The 22,454-nt window shown below is 39.4% G+C and overlaps 1 long non-coding RNA gene across 1 annotated transcript in view; it reads right to left on the minus strand.

The window, feature by feature from the left end:
* Nucleotides 1–15,781, minus strand: part of LOC116572399 — a 30,462-nt gene extending 14,681 nt beyond the window's left edge. Inside the window, exon 1 of the long non-coding RNA XR_004278291.1 lies at nt 15,557–15,781. This is a non-coding gene — a long non-coding RNA (uncharacterized LOC116572399). The remainder of the gene's footprint in view (nt 1–15,556) is intronic.
* Nucleotides 15,782–22,454: the final 6,673 nt, after the last annotated feature.

Here is a 22,454-nt window from a genome sequence, read left to right on the forward strand (position 1 = left end):
TTTGATTACTGTAGCTTTGTTGTGTATCTTGAAATCTGGAATTATAACCATCCGGTTTGTTCTTTTTTTCAAGATTGCTTTGGCTATTCAGGGTCTTTTGTGGTTTCGTGGAAATTTCAGTATTATTTGTTCTGGTTCTGTGAAAAATATTTTGATAGAGATTGCACTGAATCTTTGGCTAGAATAGGCTTTAGGTAGTATAGGCATTTAAATCCATGCTCATGGATTAATTCTTCCAATCCATGAGCATGGAATATCTTTCCATTTGTTCATGTTTTCTTTAATTTCTTTTCAGTAACATTTTATAGTTTTTAGAGTATAGGTCTTTCATCTCCATGGTTAAGTTTATTCCTAGGTATTTTATTATTTTTAGTGTAATTATAAATGGACTTGTTTTCTTAATTTCTCTTTCTGCTACTTTGTTATTGTGTATAGAAATGCTATCAATTTCTGGATATGAACTTTCTATCCTGCAATTTTACTGAATTGATTTATTAAGAAGTTTAAAATTTTAAATGGTTAACTTGTTAATCTTTTCCTTTATGGATTTTGTAGTTCCTGAAAGGCTTAGGTTATAAAATTATAAGTGAATTAGTTTGTGATTTAATTATCTATCTGAAAATTATAATATTATAATTGTATTATGAATTTTAGGTATTTAAATATATATAATTCATTTTTATGTCAAGTGGAAGAAAGGGGCCCAATATAAATTTTATAAATAGAAAATTATATCATGTCCCAATTAAGTTTTATCTCTTTTTAAATGTTCATATCTCTTATTTTCTTTCCATGTCTTATAGCATTGGCAAGGTCTTTCAGGACAATGCTGAGTAATTCTGGTGCTTCTGATCATTCTTGTTTTGTTCTGACTTTAATGGCAATTCTTCTAAAATTTCAGTATATGAAATTTGCTATAGGTTGATACCTCAAGGAAATTTCCTTTTATTTTTACTTTATTAAAAGTTTCTTTAAAAATAAGAATAAATATGGAATTTTATCAAATGTTTTTCTGTTGTTTGTAGAAAGGATGATACCGTTTTTCTTCTTTACTCCAAGCAGTAAATAATATTAATGAATTCCCTAATGTTGAATTGTTCTCACCCTCCTAGAATAAAGTCTACTTGCTTGGGCTTTATTATGCTTTTCATATAATAAATTTATTGACTTATTTAGGATTCATAAGATGGTTCTGTATTTTTTTTATTGCTATTATTTTATTTTGGTTTCAGGAAAATGTTAGCCTTGAGAATTCCTTGGAAATATTTCTATCTTTTTTTTTTCATGGTTTGGAAAAATTAAGTAGCATAGGACTCATCTTTAAAATCATCTGGAACAGATATCATTTTGGAGGTCAATGTATATATCCCACATATGTGAGAGAACTTACTGTTTAAACATCCTAATTTTTTTTTTTTTTTTTACTTGCAATCGCCCCCCTCCACCAATGCTTAATATTTTTCCAAGTTTTTCCAAAGGCAACTACACTGAGAATGAAATTTGCATTTAGAAAATCCTCCAGGTATCGGGACCCACCTTCCTTAGAAGGCAGTGGGGAATCATCAGTAATAAGAACTGTTTGTTCCCTAACCTGCTGAAATTTAAACCAAGGCCTTTATTTATGTATTGAACATGAGTGAGCATGTGTTTAGTGCGATTACCTTTAGCATATAAAGTCACATCTGGAAACTGGAGTTAATAGCACCACATTTGCGGGCTATTATAGGGAAGTGTGGCCTCCTCTTACAGATGGGAGCTCCAGCCAGTTTCGCCAGCAAACACACTCAATAATTTGTCTCTGTTGAGAGTAGATCTTTGCCTCTATTTACTTATCTAGTTTCTTCACTCTTCTGGGAGAGAAAAGAAGTTGCTTTTTCTTTTTTTTTCTTTTTCAGTTTGGTGACTGTTGTAATATAATTTTTTTTTTCATTTTGGACTAACCTATAATTACTTTTATTATTATTCCATAGCTATTTGAGGGGTGGGGGGGGAGACCATTTATACATTTATACTAGCCAGCTACATATGTATGACCTACCATCATGGTTTCAAGCAACTTTATGAGTAGAGTCTGGTGACCAAAGCAGCAAAGTTTTATTCTAAAATGGCACTTGCTTAGGGAGCCACAGTGCTCAGAATAGGATTGTCTTACTCTTTACCACACAACCTGTTACCCAGCTCCCCAATGGACCTCGCTTACCGCTATTACTCCCCTTCAACTGTCTTGTCCAAGCACTATATTAATCTGTCTTCTTCAGAATTATTGTCACTAACTGAATTGTGAAATTCATTTGTTTGTACCTATTAGTTATCTGTCTCTCCCCTAAAATGTAAGCACTATGAGGCCAGCGGCTTCGTCAATCTTACCCCCATTGTACTCCCGGTGTCCAGATCAATGGAGCCCTCAATAAATGAACACAGGTGATGGCCAGGATCTGGAGGCTTGGCACCAGCTGTGCCCCAGAGAGGCCCCCCTATGGCAGCAGTAATGAGAAAACTCATTGACTCCTGGAAGACTCAAGTGGTGTGAGGGTGGCCTTGGACTTCCCAGGCAGGATTCAGGAAATGCTACCTATCAGTTTTCTTCAGGGCAAGAAGAAGCTTTCCCAGAGTATTTACCTTAAAGAGGAAGAATGACATCTGGCGTCTGCTCATGAGTCCTTGAAAAGTGGCCTGCCTGTCATGTTTACCTATCTCTTCATTCACCGTTCTAAGCTTTTCATGTACTGAAGTGTAGCTGAGTGCAATCATAGTTGTTAGTGTCACATAATCAGAGGCATGGTTTTGACAGGGAACATTCCATACCTGTCTTTGATTACTTGGGTTAGCTTAACCTCAATTAAGGAAATGGAGCATTCACCTGATGAATTCAAGGTGGGCAGATGGAGCTGACACAGCTGTCTGGGATGCCAGGTGGAGGGAGGGAATTTAGACCCAAGTGAGAGCAACATATTCTCGGTTAGCAAATGTGCCATCTGCTCCTCTATGATTGTTTTTAAAAGGAGGCACCTTAACTCTTTCAGGGAACAGCTATCCAGGACAGACACTGGTATTCGAGTCACCGGAAGGAATGGGAACGGGTTTCGAGGGAGCAGTTTATTCCCTTTTCACTGATGTGAGCAGGAAAAGAACATGGAGCAGCGTATGCATCTGGAACACTCTCAAGACTCACTCGACACCTATGAAGAGGACAATAAAAGTAAGAGTTCTCTCATTTTCAGTTGGGAAGCTAAGGTAGCCAAGCCAGAGACCTGGTCTATGAGATGTCAAACCGGATGCTGGGGAGGGAGGGAAACATGACCAGGTGGTTTCAGTTAATCCTGGAGAATCTTCACGAACAAATGGTAGTATGGTTTCCATTTTGCTCTGTTGCTGTGTGTAGCTGCTCAGCCTTTTGGAGTAGAATTTTCCACTTGAACCAATAGATTAACACATGTTCATTCAGCTAATCCATTGTGCTATTTTGTGTCAGGGGCTATTCCATTCAGCAAACTGTTTGTGTATTTAAATCAAGCTTTGTGCCAGGTACTCTTAAAGACACAAGGGCAAGTAAGATAAAGTTCCTCTGTGTCAGGGGTTTCTCCTAGTGGAGGAATCAGACACGTGCATAAACAATTCTAATACACAGTGAGATTTTGGCACATTCTGAGCGCTCCTTCCCTGTATGCTTTCGTGTTTTCTGAATCTGAGCTAAAGAGTGAGATGTAAGCTAAAGAGTGAGATTTCTGATTGAATTTATTCCTGCCACTCCATCTTAAATTCTTTAACAGACTTCAACTTACCTAAGTCCCAAGTTAGAATAGAATAGAATAGTTAGAATAGAAAAAAAAAAACCAAAAACCCAAACCCTAAGTTCTTGGGGTGGCGGGGGGGAGGCAGGAGGAGGAAGGGAGGGGCAAATTGGGAAGAGGGATAAACCATTTAATCCTCAGGTCAATTCTGAGGAAACAAGGATGGTTGTGCTGTGGGGGAGACATACGGGGTGAGCCACAAGGCATGTGGCCCAGAGAGGTGATGCGTTATAGGAACAAGGAGCAGGACTCTGATTAGTTCTCTGTTTGGGACAGGGGCCTGGCTCCTAGTAAACTCTTTTTCTATTTCTTGGCTCAGAGAGGAGCGTGGAACTGACCAATATGTACACTTAAGTCTGATGAGCACTGTTTTGAAATTTTGGAATCTCATGGCAAGCAGGTGAAGGGGTGGGCATGGCGGGTCCCGTTCCTTGAGGACCACTGCCGGTGGGGAGCCCAGGAACACGGTGCCATAAAGAATTCTCCTGCCAGTCTTTCTTCCCTAAGAATGATTTCCTGTTCTGCTTGTAGAGTCTTCCCATGAGTGCGTTGTTTGATCTCTGCTCCTAGGGTGATCTTTCCTGTGCTTTGGTCATGGAGGTGGTTTTTAAAAACTTGTTCCTGGAGTCAGACTGAAGTTTGAGCTGAAAAGGAATCTCCCTTTTGGCAGAAATACCTTCTATGTAGCACTTTTCCATTATCCTCTTGCTGATCCCCAATCCAGAGTTTGCTGTTTGTCCTGTTCTCTTCCTACTTTTATCTGAGCCACATTTCAAAAGTCAAAATGTTTATATATACAGGAGAAAGGCAATAAGAGCAGTGGCCTACACTCACTTTCCTCAACCGTTATTCCCATGCTTTGTAAACAAGTTTTTAAAAAGGTTTATTTATTTATTTTGCAGAGGGAGACAGAGAAAGAGTGCAAGCACAAGCATGGTTGGCGGGGAGCCGAGGGAGAGGGAAAATCCCAGGTAGACTCCTTGCTGAGTTCGGAGCCCAGTGGGGGGCTCAGTCCCATGACCCTGACATCATGACCTGAGCTGCAATCAAGAGTTAGATGTTCACCTGATTGAGCCCCTTGGGAGCACCTATACACAATTCTTTGATACGGAAAACTCTGGAGGATAATGGCCGCATAGACAAGACCCATGTGATTGGTTAAGCTGTGGTGCACGAGGGTGCGTTAGTGTCTCAGGATTGTGCCTCTGGAAACAGAGGGTTAGGTGTCTGCCAGGCCTTGCCTTGCCCACCAGAATGCGGCTGATGGATTGATGTGAGCTGGATACCTGGCCACCACTGGGGAAATATGAATCTTTCCTTTATAAACACAGGATTTGTTTTCAGGTTTAGATGTGGCAAATACCGCTGCAACTTATAGTATGTTGACTAGACCCCCGTTACAAGGCCCTAGTCTAACGACAGGGAGGCCTGGCAGTACGGTCTTCCTGTGTTATTAATAAGCATCCAGCGAGTGGCGGCCGGATTCTCCCAGAGTCGTCTCTTCCATAGTGTATTCTCTTTCTTTATTCCTTTTTTTTTTTTTTTAAGATTTTATTTATTTATCTGACAGGGAGATCACAAGTAGACAGAGAGGCAGGCAGAGAGAGAGAGAGGGAAGCAGGCTCCCCACTGAGCAGAGAGCCCAACTCGGGGTTCGATTCCAGGACCCTTAGATCATGACCCGAGCTGGAGGCAGAGGCGTAACCCACTGAGCCCCCCAGGTGTCCCCTGTGTTGTATTCTGTTCTCATCTCACAAACCTGAGCATACTTTAACATTATTTTTGCTCCTTACGGGTTCTTTCACTCTTATTGTTTTCTTTATCTAGATCAACTGCACGCACCCTCATTTCTCTTATTTGAATGATGTCAGAATAAATACAGACTTCGGGTTTGTATGTTGAATCCCGGGGGTGATAACTATCCATGATTTTGATTCTCTGGTTATCTTAACTGTATTGAGAGAACAGGATGTCTCCCTCTGCTGCCTCCTATGAAGCATGTCCTGGTTTCTCCTTCCTCAGGGTTCTTTTTGACTCTCTAAAACAGGCAGCATCTGCAGACCATACTGGTGGTCCCCAAACTTTATGTGCATCCGTCATCACCTAAAAACCTTATTAAGACAGAAGTTGCTGGGCCCTCCCCTAGAGTTTCAGATTGGATTTAGTATGAGGTGGAGTCTGAGAATTTGCATTTCTTATACATTCTCAAGTGATGTTGATGCTTTGAGAACCATTGGTATAGACTAAATATTTTAGCATGAAATTGTGTGTCATCTCGAATTATTTTCTATTTTTCAGATATTCAGAGCAATCCATTTGAGTACCTACTGTGTGCAAGACCTTATGCTATCTAGTGTTCGAGGTCATCAGTTATATTTCAAGGACATTGTTTTTATTTTTTGTATCATGTGTTATGTTAGTAGGTATTCAGTTCCTACTTATTAATTGGTTGGTGTGAACAAATACAGTAGACTTCTACTGTCTTATCTTTACTTAAAATGATGAATGATTATTAGAATGAACACGGACTGTGTGAAACATGGCATTTGGGACTGCTGTGAACACTTGTGATGTAGTCTTTTGACCTCTGACATTGTCTTATGGGAATAAGGCTGCCTTACTATTATGTTAATATTCTAAAGCAATACAATAAACATGGCATGTGACTTGTTCAATTTCATGTCCTTGGACAACCTCAGTCAAAAGTATTGCAGAAACATTATAGATAATTATACCTGGCTCTTAATTAAACGACATTTGACTTTACATAGCTATTAATGGAAGGAAGCTGCAAATCCTCCAGAATATGTTTAAATAACTAGATAAAGAGGCTCTGAGATTTTAATTTTGCCCTAATACTTATTATCAAAGGTGAATTTTACTCAAGGGTATTGATCCTGTTTTATTTTAATGTCCAGTATGTTTGCCTTGGGAAATTTAAGCTCCACAAAGGACCCATGATTTGAAAGTCATGTAATGTTCTGTAACAGTATCAGCTACCTAGAAACAATGATTGCTCTGGTAACATTTAAGATTGGATTCATTTTGCTGAAGTATTTTACAACTAATTTTCTCATATAATATAAAATTTGGGACAAATTTCACTTCAGTACTAAAAATCAAACCTTATTTGCATGATGGATGAAAGTTGTGTATTATATGAATTTCATGGGCTACAAATTGTTTTAAGTTTCTCTGAAACATTTTTGAAGATGAGGCAGAAAACTTTTCATATTTACACAATAAAATCATTCTATTCTTATGCCAGAGTAAGTACCATTGTCCTGTTTTCCTCCCACCATTTTTTTTCCATGTTTAAAGTATTCAAACCCATGTTCAAGTTGCAAAAGGTTGTCCAAAGTTGTTGGGAACATGTGATGGGAAGAAATTTTCTATTTAATTTTATTCCACTTTTATTTCCAGCTCTATGAAAGAACAGCCTCTGGCTTTTTCTTTAGCACTGCAATTTTTTTCCTTCACAAATTGGCACTGCTTTTTGATCTTCTAGAGTTCTACAAGGGAATAAATATGCATGTAGATAAAAAGAAACACATGAATGAAATATATTTAGACTTTCTGAGACCTTTGACAATATTTACATGAAGAACTTATTAAAAGTTGAGTCACTAGCATTGCCTATATTATTTTATCAATAGTGGCAACCAGCTTAAAGTATAGGAAGGAGAACAGTAAAGAAAAATAATAATTTTTCCTCTCTGAGAGGAAAAAATGAATTTATAGGCCTCGATTCTACAATAAATTAGGGATAATGATCTCTTAAGTAAGTGGGTAAACTTTGAAGATAATACCTTGCTCTTCTAGATTCCAAGATATTGGAATATTCCAAGGTTTGGGTATTTTTGAGGCTACATGAATGCTAAGAAATTTGACAGAAGAGTATTTATGGATACTTATAAAGGAATATGTTTTAGCATAAATTCTCACTTCTCATTCTGAGGAAATTCTTGGTTGAATAAAATTAAACTGAAGTTTATATTGGAGAGCCTTGTCAATATCTGAGTACAGTTAGAGTTTCTCAAATTTACGTGATCATAGAACTCTTTTTCCTCTGAGTATGCTTTTTTGTTGTTCGTTTTTTTGTTTCTGGTGTTTTTTTTTTTTTTTGTATTTTTATGCACTCTTTTATTTTTTAATCATTTTTTATTATGTTAGTCGCCATACTGTACATTGCTGGTTTTTGATGTAGTGTTCCATGATACATTTTTTGAGTATAACACCCAATGCTCCATGTAATATATGCCCTCCTCAATACCCATCACTGGGCTTACCTAGCCCCACTTCCCAAAGACCTCAGTTTGATTCCTAGAGTCCATTGTCTCTCATGGTTCGTCTCCCCCTCTGATTTCCCCCCTTCATTTTTCCCTTCCTTCTCCTAATATCCTCCATGATGTTCCTTATGTTCTACAAATAAGTGAAACCATGTGATAATTGTCTTTCTCTGTTTGACTTATTTCACTTAGCATAATCTCCAGTTCCATCCACGTTGATGTAAATATTGGGTTTTCATCCTTTCTGATGGCTGAGTAATACTCCATTGTATATATGAACCACATCTTCTTTATCCATTCATCTGCTTAAGGACATCTCAGCTCCTTCCACAGTTTGGTTATTGTGGACATTACTGCTATGAACATTGGGGGTACATATGGCTTTCCTTTTTACTACATCTGTATCTTTGTGGTAAATACCCAGTAGTGTAATTTCTGGGTCATAGGGTAACTCTATTTTTAACTTTTTGAAGAACCTCCATACTGTTTTCTAAAGTGGCTGCACCAACTTACATTCCCACCAACAGTTTAAGAGGGTTCCCCTTTCTCCACAATCTCTCCAACATTTGTTGTTTCTTGTCAATTATTGTGATTCTAACTGGTGTAGGTGGTACCTTAATGTGGCTTTGATTTGAATTTCCCTGGTGGCTAATGATGAACATTTTTTCATTTCTGTTAGCCATTTGTATTTCTTCTTTAGAGAAGTTTGTGTTCATGTCTTCTACCCATTTTTGACTTGATTATTTGTTCTTTGGGTGTTGAATTTGAGAACTTCTTTATAGGTCTTGAATACTAGCCATTTATCTGTAGTGTCATTTGCAAGTATGTTCTACCATTCTGTGGGTTGTCTATTTGTTTTGTTGACTGTTTCCTTTGCTGTGCAGAAGGTTTTTATCCTGATGAAATCCCAGAAGTTCATTTTACTTTGTTTCCCTTGCCTTTGGAGTCATGTTTTGAAAGAAGTTGCTGTGGGCAATGTTGACAAGTTTACTGCCTATGTTCTCTTCTAGGATTTTGATGGATTCCTGTCTCACACTGAGATCTTTCATCCATTTAGAGTTTATCTTTTTGTATGGTATCAAAGAATAGTCGGGTTTCACTCTTCTGTACATAGCTGTCCAATTTTACCAGCACCATATAATGAAGAGACTGTCTTTTCCATTGGATATCTTTTTCCTGCTTTGTCGAAGATTAGAGGACCATAGAGTTGAGGGTCCATATCTGGGCTCTCAACTCTGTTACATTGGTCTATGTGTCTGTTTTTGTGCCAGTACCATGCTGTCTTAGTGATCACAGCTTAGCAATATAGCTTGAAATCAGGCAATGTGATGCCCCCAGGTTTTTGTTTTGTTTTGTTTTGTTTTCTTTTTCAACATTTCCTTGGCAATTTGGAGTCTTCTCTGGTTGCATACAAATTTTAGGATTGTTTGTTCCAGCATTTTGAAAAATGCCATTGGTATTTTGATCAAGATGACATTGAATGTATAGATTGCTCTGGGCAGCATAGACATTTTAACAATACTTATTCTTCTAATCCATGAGCATGAAATATTTTTCCATCTTTTTGTGTCTTCTTCAATTTCCTTCGTAAGTGTTCTTTAGTTTCCAGATTATAGATCCTCTACCTCTCTAGTTAGGTTTATCCCAAGATATCTTAAGGTTTTTGGTGCTATTACAAATGGAATCAATTCCCTAATTTCTCTTTCTACAGTTACATTGTTAGTGTATAGGAAAGTGGCTTATTTCTGTGTGTTGATTTTTTTATCCTGCCACATTACTGAATTGCTGTATGAGTTCTAGTAGTTTGGGGGTGGAGTCTTTTGGATTTTCCACATAAAGTATCATGTCATCTGTGAAGAGAGTTTGACGTCTTCTTTGCCAATTTGAATGACTTTTATTTCTTTTTGTTTTCTGATTGCTATTGCTGGGACTTCTCGTATTATGTTGAACCATAGTGGTAAGAGTGGGCATCCTTGTCATGTTTCTAATCTTAAGGGAAAAGCTCTCAGCTTTCCCCATTGAGAATGATACTGACTGTGGTCTTTTCATAGCTGTTTTTTATGAAATTGAGGATTGTTCCCTTTATCCCTACACTCAAGTTTTAATCAGGAAAAGATGCTGTATTTTGTCAAATGCTTTTTCTGCATCAATTGAGAGCACCATGTGATTCTTGTCTCTTCTCTTATTTATGTGTTCTATCACACTGATTGATTTGCAAATGTTGAACCACCCTTATATCCCAGGAATAAATCCCACCTGGTCATAATGGATAATCCTTTAAAAAATTTTTTTTAAATTTTACCCACTTTTAAAAAATTTATTTATTAAAAAATTTTTATAAACATATAATGTATTTTTATCCCCAGGGGTACAGGTCTGTGAATTTCCAGGTTTACACACTTCACAGCACTCACCATAGCACATACCCTCCCCAATGTCCATAACACCTCCCTTCCCAACCCCCCTCTCTCCAGCAACCCTCAGTTTGTTTTGTGAGATTGAGTCACTTATTGTTTGTCTCCCTCCCAGTCCCATCTTGTTTCGTTTATTCTTCTCCTACCCCCTTAACCCCCCCATGTGGCATCTCCATTTCCTCATATCAGGGAGATCATATGATAGTTGTCTTTCTCCAATTGGCTTATTTCGTTAAGCATGATACCCTCTAGTTCCATCCACATTGTCGCAAATGGCAAGATTTCATTTCTTTTGATGGCTGCATAGTATTCCATTGTGTATATATACCACATCTTCTTTATCCATTCTTCTGTTGATGGACATATAGGTTCTTTCCATAGTTTGGCTATTGTAGACATTGCTGCTATAAACATTCAGGTGCACGTGCCCCTTCGGATCACTACATTTGTATCTTTAGGGTAAATACGCAGTAGTGCAATTGCTGGGTCATAGGGTAGTTCTATTTTCAACATTTTGAGGAAACTCCATGCTGTTTTCCAGAGTGGTTGCCCCAGCTTGCACTCCCACCAATAGTTAGGAGGGTTCCCCTTTCTCCGCATGGATAATCCTTTTAATGTACTGTTGGATCCTATTAGCTAGGATCTTGTTGAGAAATTTTGGCATCCATATTCATCAGGGATATTGGTGTGTAATTTTCCTTTTTTAGGGGGGGGTCTTTGCCTGGTTTTGGGATCAAGGTAATGCTCACCTCATGAAATGAGTTTGGAAGTTTTCCTTCTGTTTCTATTTTTTTGAAACAGCTTCAGAAAAATAGGTATTATTTCTTTAAATGTTTGGTAGAATGCCCCAGCAGGCCCTGGACTCTTGTTTTTTTAGGAGGCTTTGCTTTTGATCACTGCTTCAATCTCGTTACTGGTTATTGGTTTAATCATGTCAATTTCTTCCTGTTTTAGTCTTGTTAGTTACCAGATTTCCAGGAAGGCCTCCATGTCTTCCAAGTTGCTTAATTTATTTGCATATAGTTGTTGATAATAATTTATAATAATCATTTCTATTTCCTTGGTGTTAGTCATGAGCTCTCCCCTTTCATTCATAATTTTATTAATTTAGATCCTTTCCCTTTTCTTTTGGATAAGTCTGCTGAGCAGTTTATTGATCTTATTAATTCTTTCAAAGAACCACCTTCTAGTTTCATTGGTCTGCTTTACTGTATTTCTGGCTTCTAATTCATTGATCTCTGCTCTCCTCTTAATTATTTCTCTTCTTATATGTGACTTAGGCTTTATTTGTTGTACTTTCTACAGTTCTTTAAGGTGTAAAGTTAATTTGTGTATTTGGGATTTTTCTATTTTTCTGAGTGAGGCTTGCATGGCTATGTATTTCCCCCTTTGGACTGCCTTTGCAGTATCCCATAGGACAAATGTGTTTTCCTTTGTATATGTTTACATTCTTCTTTGATTTCCTGGTTGACTCAAACATTCTTAGGCAGGATGGTCTTTAGCTTCCAAGTGTTTAAATTTCTACCAAATTTTTTCTTGTGATTGGGTTCCAGTTTCAAAGCATTATGGTTTGAGTATATGCAAGGAATAATCTCAATCTTTTGGTATTGGTTGAGAGCTGATTTGTGACCCAGGGTGAAGTCTATTCTGGAGAAAGTTCCATGTGCATTGCAGAAGAATGAGTATTCTGTTGTTTCAGGGTGGAATGTTCTGTATATATCTACGAGGTCCATCTGGTCCAATGTGTCATTCAAAGCTCTTGTTTCTTTGTTGACTTTCTGCTTAGATGATCTGTCTATTGCTGAGAGTGGAGTGTTGAGGTCTCCTACTATTAGCATATTATTATTAATATGTCTCTTTATTTTGGTTAACAGTTGGCTTATGTAGTTGTCTGCTTCCATGTTGGGGGCATAGATATTTACAATTGTTAGATCCTCTTGTTTGATAGACCCTTTAAGTGTGATACATTGTCTTTCTATATCTCTAACTCTAGTCTTTAGCTTAAAATCTAATTTGTCTGATATGAGAATTGCTATCCCAACTTTCTTGTCTGTTGGCATGAAAAATGCTTCTTCATCCCTTCAATTCCAGACTGAAAGTAGAAAGTTTAAAACGAGTCTCTTATAGACAGCATATGGATAGATCTTGTCTTTTTATCTAATCTACAACCCTATGTTGTTTCATGGGAACATTTAAGCCATTCATGTTGAGAGTGATTATTGAAAGATATGATTTTATTGTCATCATGTTGCCTGTGAAGTCCTTGTTTCTATAGATTGTCTCTGTAAATTTCTGTTTTATATCACTCTTGGGGTCTTTCTCCTTTTATACAACCTCCCTTAATATTTTTTTGCAGGGCCAGCTTGGTGGTCACATATTCTTTCAGTTTCTGCCTGTCTTGGAAGCTCCTTGTCTCTCCATCCATTGTGAACGACAGCCTTACTGGATAAAGTATACTTGGCTGCATTTTCTTCTCGTTTAGTACCCTGAATATGTCTTGTCAGCCCTTTCTGGCTTGCCACGTCTTTGTGGACAGGTCTGATGCTATTCTGATGTTCCTCCCTTTGTATGTAAGAAATCTCTTCCCTCTTGCCACTTTCAAGATTGTTTCCTGGGATCTAAGATTTGCAAATTGTAATATTATATGTTGCATTGTCAGTCTGTTCTCATTGACCTTGGGAATGGCCCTCTCTGCCTCTTGGATAGGAATGCTTGTTTCCTTCCCCAGATTAAGGAAGTTCTTAGGTACTACTTGCTCAAATGTATGTTCTAGACCTCTCTCTATCTCCACCCCATCAGGGATCCAAATTAGTCTGACATTGGAAGTTTTATTCTGTCACTAATCTCTCTCAGTTTGACTCCTTGGGTTTTAATTTTTTTCCCCCATACTACCTTGATTTCTTTATTTTCTATCATCTTATTCTCTATTTCACTAATTCGTTCTTCTTCCTTGTTTACCCTGGCAGTCACCGTATTCAGCTTAAACTGAATTTCATTCATAGCATTTTTAAAATTAACATATAATGTATTATTTGCCCCAGGGGTACAAATCTGTGAATCATTAGGCTTTAACATGTCACAGCACAACCACAGCACTTACCCTCCCCAATGTCTATAACCTAGCCTCCCTTTCCCTCCCCTCACACCCCTCAGCAACCTTGTTTGTTTCATGAGATTAAGAGTCTTATGGTTTGTCTCCCTCCTGATCCCATTGTTTCATTCATAGCATTTTAAGTTCAGCCTGATTAGATCTCATTTCTGCCCTTAGAACTTCTATGTTGTTGTTAATATTTTTCTCAAGCCTAGATATTGCCATGGTTATTGTTACTCTGAAGTCAATTTCTGACATTTTGGTTATATCCATATCCATTAGTTCTATGGCAGAAGCCACATTCTCTGTCTCTTTCCTTTGTTGGGGGTTCCTCCTCTTAGTCCTGTTGAGGGGTGGTTGAGCGAATGTACAGAGTCCAAATTATTGACCACAACCCAAGCAAGATGTACCTGTTTTATAGGGACCTTAGGGTTGTTGGCCTCTTGTTCTTCTAGCCTGTCTTCTGGGGGAGGGGCCTGCCATGTTGTTACTCAAGGAACCCTGTCTGGGCAGAGTTGCCCTGCCCCCCTGAGGGGGGGAATGGGCTCAGTGATAATTGTTTTTTTCCAGGCTTTTGTTCTCTAGTGGCTTTCCCTGGTGGGTTTCCACATCTTTTCTGAGAGCAGAAATGACCATATCCAAACCTCTGTCTCAGAACAGAGATTACAGTCTGAACTTCACTGAACTCTCTGGGCCACACTGTCTCCATTGCTGTGTTGTTAAAAACTGCAGTGTCCTGGGTTGTGTGCCCCACAGCAGTACTCCCAGCCCTGTCTTCCTGGTCTGGGCACATCTCTGCCTTTGTGCCTCTAAAACTGCCAGCTGCCCCCAGTTTACATGCATGCCCCTGCAGCTCCAGCTTTCAGTCTGGGAGGCTACCCTAAAGTTCTTTCCCTGCCCTCACTGGTCTGAGTCTGTGCCTAGTTCCCAGCATGTGATGCTATTGTGCTCCTGTGTTATTTCACCTTTCTGTCTCAAGGGCTTTTGGCAGCTCCCTCCCCCTTCCATTTATGTTCTAATATCTGCCTGTGGAATTACAGCTCCCTGTTTCATACCTCAAGAACAACTGCCAGAGATTTTCTGTTTGTGGAGATCCAGATATATCTTCTTACATCTCAGGCTGATTCCATGGGTATTCAGAATGATCTTGTAGATATCCAGCTCAATTCAGGGGACCAGTTGAAATAGGGTCCCCTACTCTTCCACCATCTTTTTTTTCCTCCTACCCTGAGTACTCTTAATAATTCCTGGGGTGCTGGCATCTCTAGTACTCTTATTCCTGGAAATGCTGATCTAAGTTACTCTTATTAGGTGAACGTGATTCTTAGAAGCCATTGTAGTATGGTGTTTTTTTTTTTTTGTTTTTTTGTTTTTAGCCATTGTAGTATGTTAATGAAACAATCCTCCTGAGCATTAAATAATCAACTTGTGTTGATAAATATCAAAAAGAACAGTTAAAACAAAGTCAAAATAGATGTACATTATTTGTAACTAAAAATCATGGTTCTTTGACACCTACTATATCAGGCAATAAAGTAGTAGCTAATGGCAATTGCTGGTCTACATTGAATCCCCTCCACTCCCCAAGAACTTTGATTCTTTGGTTTTCTCTTTTCTTTCCTTCATCATCAATCTTGTGCCCACTAGAGGATTGCTTCCATCATCATACACCTAAAACATACTGAAAAAAAAAAAAAACCCTTCCTTGTCACCAGAGCACCCTCCAGCTGCCTCACCTTGTGATTCCTTTCAAAACCTTCTCAAAACACTCAAAACACTCGTCTACACAAGCTGACTCAGTTTTCTCATCTCCGAATCATACTCTAGTCTAGTTTTCACCTCTACTGCCCTACTGAAACAGCTCTTTTCAAAGTCACCAGGGACCAAGGGGGCCATGTATCTTATTGGCAGTGCACTGCTGAGAATGAAGGGAGGCACTATTAGTAATCCTGCGTGGATAAGAAGCATTACCTGCATTACTGTCCTAATGCTTGGAAAGCACTGATGAGAACTACTCCCAGGGATGTTACTCTTTGGAGCTTCTGGTCTGTTCAATTCAAGGAAGAGTTTAGTTGCTGGCATTTGTTCTTAGAGGCCTGTGTTAGGTATGCAGTAGTCCCCCCCATTGTCTGCCATTTCTTATTTTTCTGATTCCGAGACCCAATGGTCAACTGGAGACTAGAAGCAGAAGGATCCTCTTCTGACATATTGTCAGAAGGTCAGTAGGAGCCAAACACTACATCATAATGCCTACATTATTCACCTCACTTCATCTCATCATATAGGCATTTTATTGTCATCACAAGAAGAGCGAGCAAGCACATTCTCATAAACCTTATTACAGTATATTCTTATGATTGTCTTATTTTTCTGATTACTTCTTTTTAATCACACACTGTGTCCAATTTATAAGTTAAACTTCATCACAGCTATGTATGTATAGGAAAAATATATTATAAATAGGGTTCAGTCTTATCTGGGGTTTTGGGTGTTCACTGGGAGTCTTCGAATGTATCCCTTCCTAGACAAGATGAGGAATGACTATATACAGCATGATGGGTACAGAAGGCATGTGGACAGGTACCAAAAACATCTGTGACAGCCAAGCATGAGAGTAAGGCTGGATAATCTTCTGGTGTGAATAACTTTAAACTTCTTGCTTTAGTAAACTCTCAGAAATCAAGCCACACTAATGTCTAAATATAATCCAGTCAAGGAAGCTCAGTGAGTGAATCTGAAGGATTTGGAAATCCTAAAATTCTTAAACTTGCTTCAATGCCCTTGAATCAGGCACATGACGATAACATGGTAAACCCCGACAGGGAGAGAAGTTTGTTGTGAGGTTTAGACAGAATCATCACAACAGTGCCAGCACCTGACTGGCCGAAGATAATGAAGAATTTAATGCACAAGTTGGCATCAGTGTCAAAAAACAGGGAAACTCTACAGGTGTGGTCTGTTCCTCAGCAAGCTCCTTAAGCTTCAGCTCAGGATCACCAACACTCTCCTTTGTTACAAGTCATCTTGCAAATGACTGCTCAAAGGGGCCTCCAGCTCTGGAGATAAATCACAGTCATCCCGCCGTGACTTCTAGCTCAGCGTGTCCAGCCTTACTGGTTCTTCTGGCAGTCCAGTCTGACCTAATCTTGTGTTCAAACTGGTAACATTGCCTCTCTGTGACAGGAAACACTTCAGATGTTTAGGCTTGTCCCTTTTTCCTGGGAGAGAGTGAAAGAGCAAGTAAGAGAGAGTGAGAAGCATTCTGGGTACACCAAAGTCCACCTGGAGTTACCTTGTTGACGTGTCACTTTCAGAGGCTGCTGTCTAATACACTGTAGTCCAGAGTGAGAAGGTAGCCAAGTAGAGTGGAAAGAGCCTGGACTTTGTGGTTAGAGAGACTAGGTTTCAATGCTTGCTCTACACCTTATCCACTCTCCAGTCCTGGACAAGTTAGCTCTCTGTACCTTTGATTCTTATCTCTACTGTGGACATGCTAAGACCTAATAGTTGTGCTAATAATAACAATAACAAAAGTAATAAGAGGACACCTTTTGTCAAAACAAGTGCTCTGTGTCTTCACATCTCTCTTGAGAGATATTCAAACCAGAAATAGAAGAAAGACTCCTATTGTTTGAAATACAAACTCAAGAACAGTTTTTCTGAGTGAGGAGAGATAAGGGTGACCAATCCAGAACTATCTCCACCACATTTTTCCTGAAAGAGTTACACTCGTCTGTCCAGTTATGGCTTGATATATATGCAAGGCAGGATTATCCTAAGCTATATTTTTTTCCTGTTTAATTATAATTCGTTTCCAAAGGTTGCTATAAATTAAAAAAAATAAATGGAGTTTCCTTCTCACTATGGATTTCTTAAGTTAGAAAATGTGCAGTCCTATAGTTATTCAATGGAATCACTGTATAGATAGGGCTCGTTTGCTAGGGAGGCCAATATGGTGGCTGGTGATTGAATTTCATGCATGGGACATCAAACAAACAAAGAAGAATTTAATTAAGAAATTAAATAGCCCATCAAAAGAATTGAGGACTAAATTAAGTCAAGGTTGCTACTGCCCCAGGAGCATCTCATAGGTGCTTGTTGTTCTGTGTGGACTTAACTTTTAACTTGCCTCTCTAGGCCTGGGTTTCTCAGATGTAAAATACAAAAATTAGATAACCTTTAATATCTTTTCCTGACATTTTAACTGTATGAAACTTGGCATAAGGTGAAGCAAAATTCACAATTATTCAGATACTAAGAGGGACTGTGGCAAGGCCAATTTCCTCAGAGACATTAATTCTTTTTTGGGTGCACAAAGCCCTAATCTCTCTGGAAGATTTGGGGTTCTGATCACAAGTTATAAAAATCCGTATGGTTGATTTAAGCAGCAGAGAAATTATTAAAAGAAGTTTAGAGATCTGGTAAAATTGCTGGGATAGTTAAAGAACAAGACTTGGGGCTATGTAGTTGAGACAATATTTCAAATTACTGGTCTAGTGACATTCTAATGTTGCTTCTGAGCACTGGTTCCCATAGCTTACTCTGCTGATGCTATGCTCTTGGACATTGGATGTCGCCACTGCAGGCTATTGTACTGGATGTGGTTGCCAACATTGGCTCTACCTATTGTCAGAAAAGATTCTACCTGGTCACTGATTTCTAATTAATGGTTAGAATCTGGTGCTCTGACTGTGAAACTTAGGTTATATGGTCTTGCCCTAGCTGCAAAGGAGTCTGGGAAAGTGCTATCTTGCTGCTTTAGTTTCTGAAGGAGGAAGAAGGTTGTGTCTTCCACCAAGACTCAGTAGATGGAATATTTTCCAAACAGAGGAAGTGGCTCAGACGTTGGAAGAATGACAGAATCTTCAAGAAAATGTTCAGAAAAAATGACTAGTATCCATCTCAATTCTTTTGGAGAGTGACTCCCATTTCAGATCACAACAGGAGCCTTTTACAATGAAGCAACAGATTTTTCTTCTGTCACCAAATTTTACTCTCTTTGCATGCAAGCAGCAGAATGTCATAAACATTAGTTTTGAGGAGAAAAAAAAATCCATTTTTGTCTATTTCATTATATCTGTTTTTCAGTTGCTTTAAAAATATTAGGTCCATCAAAATAAGCACCAACCTTTTCTTGTAAAACTGGAATCCAATATGAAACAAGATACACTCTCTGCACTTATGACCTCAAAGATTATATTCCTTAAGGGGACTGTATTCATTGTGAATGATTATGCAGTGAAATAACTTAAAGCCTGACAAGGAATATCATTTTTGTGCTTCTGGGATCTGGGCCCTCTGAAAAAATATTATCACCAAGACCATCCTTGGGCAATTGCAGACCAGAGAAGGCTTTAGGACCCTCACTTTCCATTTCCTTCATCTTCATGATAATTATTCTCAGGAAAAAAATTCATAAAACTTAATTTATATCAAACAGTCATTTATGTAAATGACTGCTGAAGTCTAATGGTACTTCTTGGTCTCTTAGCTCTGATTCTGTCCTTAAAAGAGCACCCATGTTATGAGGCCCCTCTATCAGATCTTGCCAGCCTGGCTTTGGGAAATAAATTGTGTGGAGTTGAGGAAGAGAGGTGATGTGATCTATAGGTGCTGAAGGAAGTGAGCTCACTGTGTCAGATAAATAATTAAATATTTGTGATTTTTAAAAAAAGATTTCATTTCTTTATTTGTCAGAGAGAGAGACAGAGAGCATAAGCAGGGGGAGCAGGAGAGGGAGAATCAGGCTCCCACTGAGCAGTAAGCCCAATGTGGGGCTCAATCCCAGGACCCTGGGATCATGACCTGAGCTGAATGCAGACATTTAACTGACGGAGCCACCCAGGCACCCCAATATCTACAATTTTTAAAAAAAGTTTATAATAATGTCTATTATCTTTCATAATAATATAATACTCATTTCATAGATGAAGAAAACAAGTCTCAATGAGATTAGAAAACTCATTCTAGGCAACAGAATAATGGTCTTTCAAAGATGTCTCTGTGCTGATTCCTACAATCTATGAATATGTTATATTATGTGACAAAGGAGAACTAAGGTTACAGATGGAATTAAGGTTGCTCATCAACTGAGCTTAAGATGAGATTATCTTGGGGGGCACTAGAGTCACAAGGGTCCCTTAAGGTGGAAAAGGGAAGAGCAACAGAGAGATTTGAAGATGTTATGCTACTGATGTTGAAGAGGAGGAGGAGGCCACAGACCAAAGAATGCAGGTGACCTCCAGAAGCTGGAAAAGGCAAAGAAATGAATTCTAGAAGGAATTGGCCCTACTGACAACCTTGATTTTAGCCCAGTGACAACCATGTTGAACTTCTGCCCTCTCGTTCAGAACGTTAGTGCATTTTTGTTGTTTGAAGACACCAAATGTGTTACAGCAGCACAAATTATTTGTATTATTTGTAATAGCAGAAATGAATTAGTATACCCATGCAACAATTAAATTTTGAAGGCAGGATTATTCCAAGTCCAAATCCTGAATTCTTTCAGTGCACCTCAAAGGTGAAACTCAAAAGACCTGACTAAAAAAGGGCTCATAGATGAGGCCAAGAACAAAGTGGAGGAGGTCTCAAGAAGTGGAGGCTGAAAATGGTGGTATTTTGGGGGTTTTACTAAAAAATGGTATTAAAGATATCATTTGGCCCAGAAGCACTGGGTTAACCGAGTCCTGCTTTCAGCCTCTCTTCTCTAGGATAAACCAAGGCAAAGCAAGCAGGCAGGCATTGCTACCAGCAAGAGCGTAAGCTCCGTGAAGGCAGGACTTCTGCATCATTTATGACTGACAGTGGGGCTGGTTACATAATATGTGCACAACACTTATTGACTGACTGTACTAAAGTGAATAAGTGAATGATGCTTTGGCTTTAAGCCCTTCTATCCAGTGAGTGAATCTGGACGAGCTGGATGATCCCTTCTCTCTTCCAGTGTTAGGAAAGTCTTCAGCAACCTTGAATTCAATTCAGCCAGAAGGCCTGCTCTATTTTCATCCCAGTGACCAAGCCAGAATTTCACAACTCAGAGTAATATTAACAGCTAACACTTAAATAGCATTTGACACAGTTTTAAGTGATTTACCTTACCAAATATATAACATATTTACCTTACCAAAATATATAACGTATTTACCATACGTTATATATTCATGTTTGAATTCGGAGCTTTTGATTTAAGCACTGTAAGACTCCTGTTCTTCAAATGAGGAAATTTTAAGTACCCAAAGTTTAGGAAAGATGTTCATGCATACACAGCTCGTTCTTGGTGGAACTGGATTGCGTCCAGGCAGTCAGGGCCCAGATTTCGTGTTCTTTCCAACTTTGTAATGGAATAGGAGAGAACCTGCTGGCCCTGGGCTCAGGTAGGTAGGACTGAGCCTGCGCATGCCTCCCACCATATTTGACCTGACTGAGGGGAGGGCATAAAGCAAACGTAGCTTTCCCCAGGACTGTGTGAAGGTTGTCCTGCTTTCAGCATTTGACTGCTGGTTGTACAGAGCAGAAGGATGGTACTAGAGTAGAGGCCAAGTTCAGGTCAGACCTAGCCGGGCGCATGTGTGTGTGTGCATGCGCATGCGCGTGTGCGCGTGTGTGACATGGGAGAGCAGTAAGAGGGCACAAACAAGGAGGCTGAAGAAGAGGAGAGAGAGAAAAGAGAGTTGTTTGTGTGGTAATGGGCTGGAGAGAGAGCTTCCTGTGACCGGAGGAACAGCTGTCTGCCTTTTAAACATGCCTGCCCTCAGGGAAGCAGGAGAGAAGCAAAAGACCGACACCTGAGGATCTTAACATTTATAGTGAAAGCTCCAATCATCCAATAAAGATGGCATCAAACTTGGCACTCCTTGGGGAATTCGATAAAATGTGTGAGGAAGGAGACAGAACCACAAACCCCCCTCTCCTGGTGGGCAAACCAAGAAACAAAGGGGGCATTCCTTACATCCCTCAGGAAAGAGTGCCAGTGAAAGCCTCTTCAATTTTTCTATGCCCTTCAGCCTGATTCTGTGCTGTAGGGCACTCCTGCCTATGCACGTGGATAATACTGCTCCCAAGTCTTTGCTCCACTCTTACCTGCTGACAGAGTTGCCCCTGGTCATCCTTCTGGTGGCCTTGTCACCTCAGAAGAATGGCTGGGGAGGAGAGGCAGGCCCTGGAAGAAGACCCCTTTGGGTGCAAATTTCCTCTGTCCTATGAGTGGGAGTGGGTCCTGGGAGGGGGACACATGTTTTAAGGGGGCACTCCCCACTACTCGATGGACTTGGTTGTGAGGGCCTCAATCACAGTAGGGCCAGAGCAGTCACCCCTGAAAACAATGCTTTCCAAACATGTATGTGCATACACATCACCTGGAGCTTATTAAAACAAGGCTCTTGGGCTTAACTTTAGATGTAGACTTTCTGATTCAGTGCACATTTATGAGAAACGTCCAGGTGATGCTGATGCTGGAGATACACCACACTTAACAGTGTGAAGAGGAAAGCCATGAGCAGGAGCCCTGGATGTTTAAGACTACGTGCACAGAAATCCTACTAGATCCTGCCCTCAGAGTTTTCTTATCTGATGTCAGGATTGTCACCATAATTTTAGCGAAGGATCTGGAGTAAGGGTGGACTGTTGAAAAGAAACCCTGGAGCAGACACCCAATTATAAATACCGGTCAAAAGGTCACATTGGGACTAGCAGCACTAGCGAGTTGAGGCTGAATTTTAAAGGAAAGTGACTAAGGTGAACAAATAGAACCTGTCTCATGGGGGTCACTGCTGGTATTGGAAATGGAAAGGGAGCAAGGTGAAGATGAGTTTTCCCCAGTTTTGTGTAGGAGAAATGATGGAGAAATCAAGAACAAGACTGGACCTAATAT

This window comes from Mustela erminea, chromosome 13, assembly GCF_009829155.1.
Source record: "Mustela erminea isolate mMusErm1 chromosome 13, mMusErm1.Pri, whole genome shotgun sequence".
NCBI lineage: Eukaryota > Metazoa > Chordata > Mammalia > Carnivora > Mustelidae > Mustela > Mustela erminea.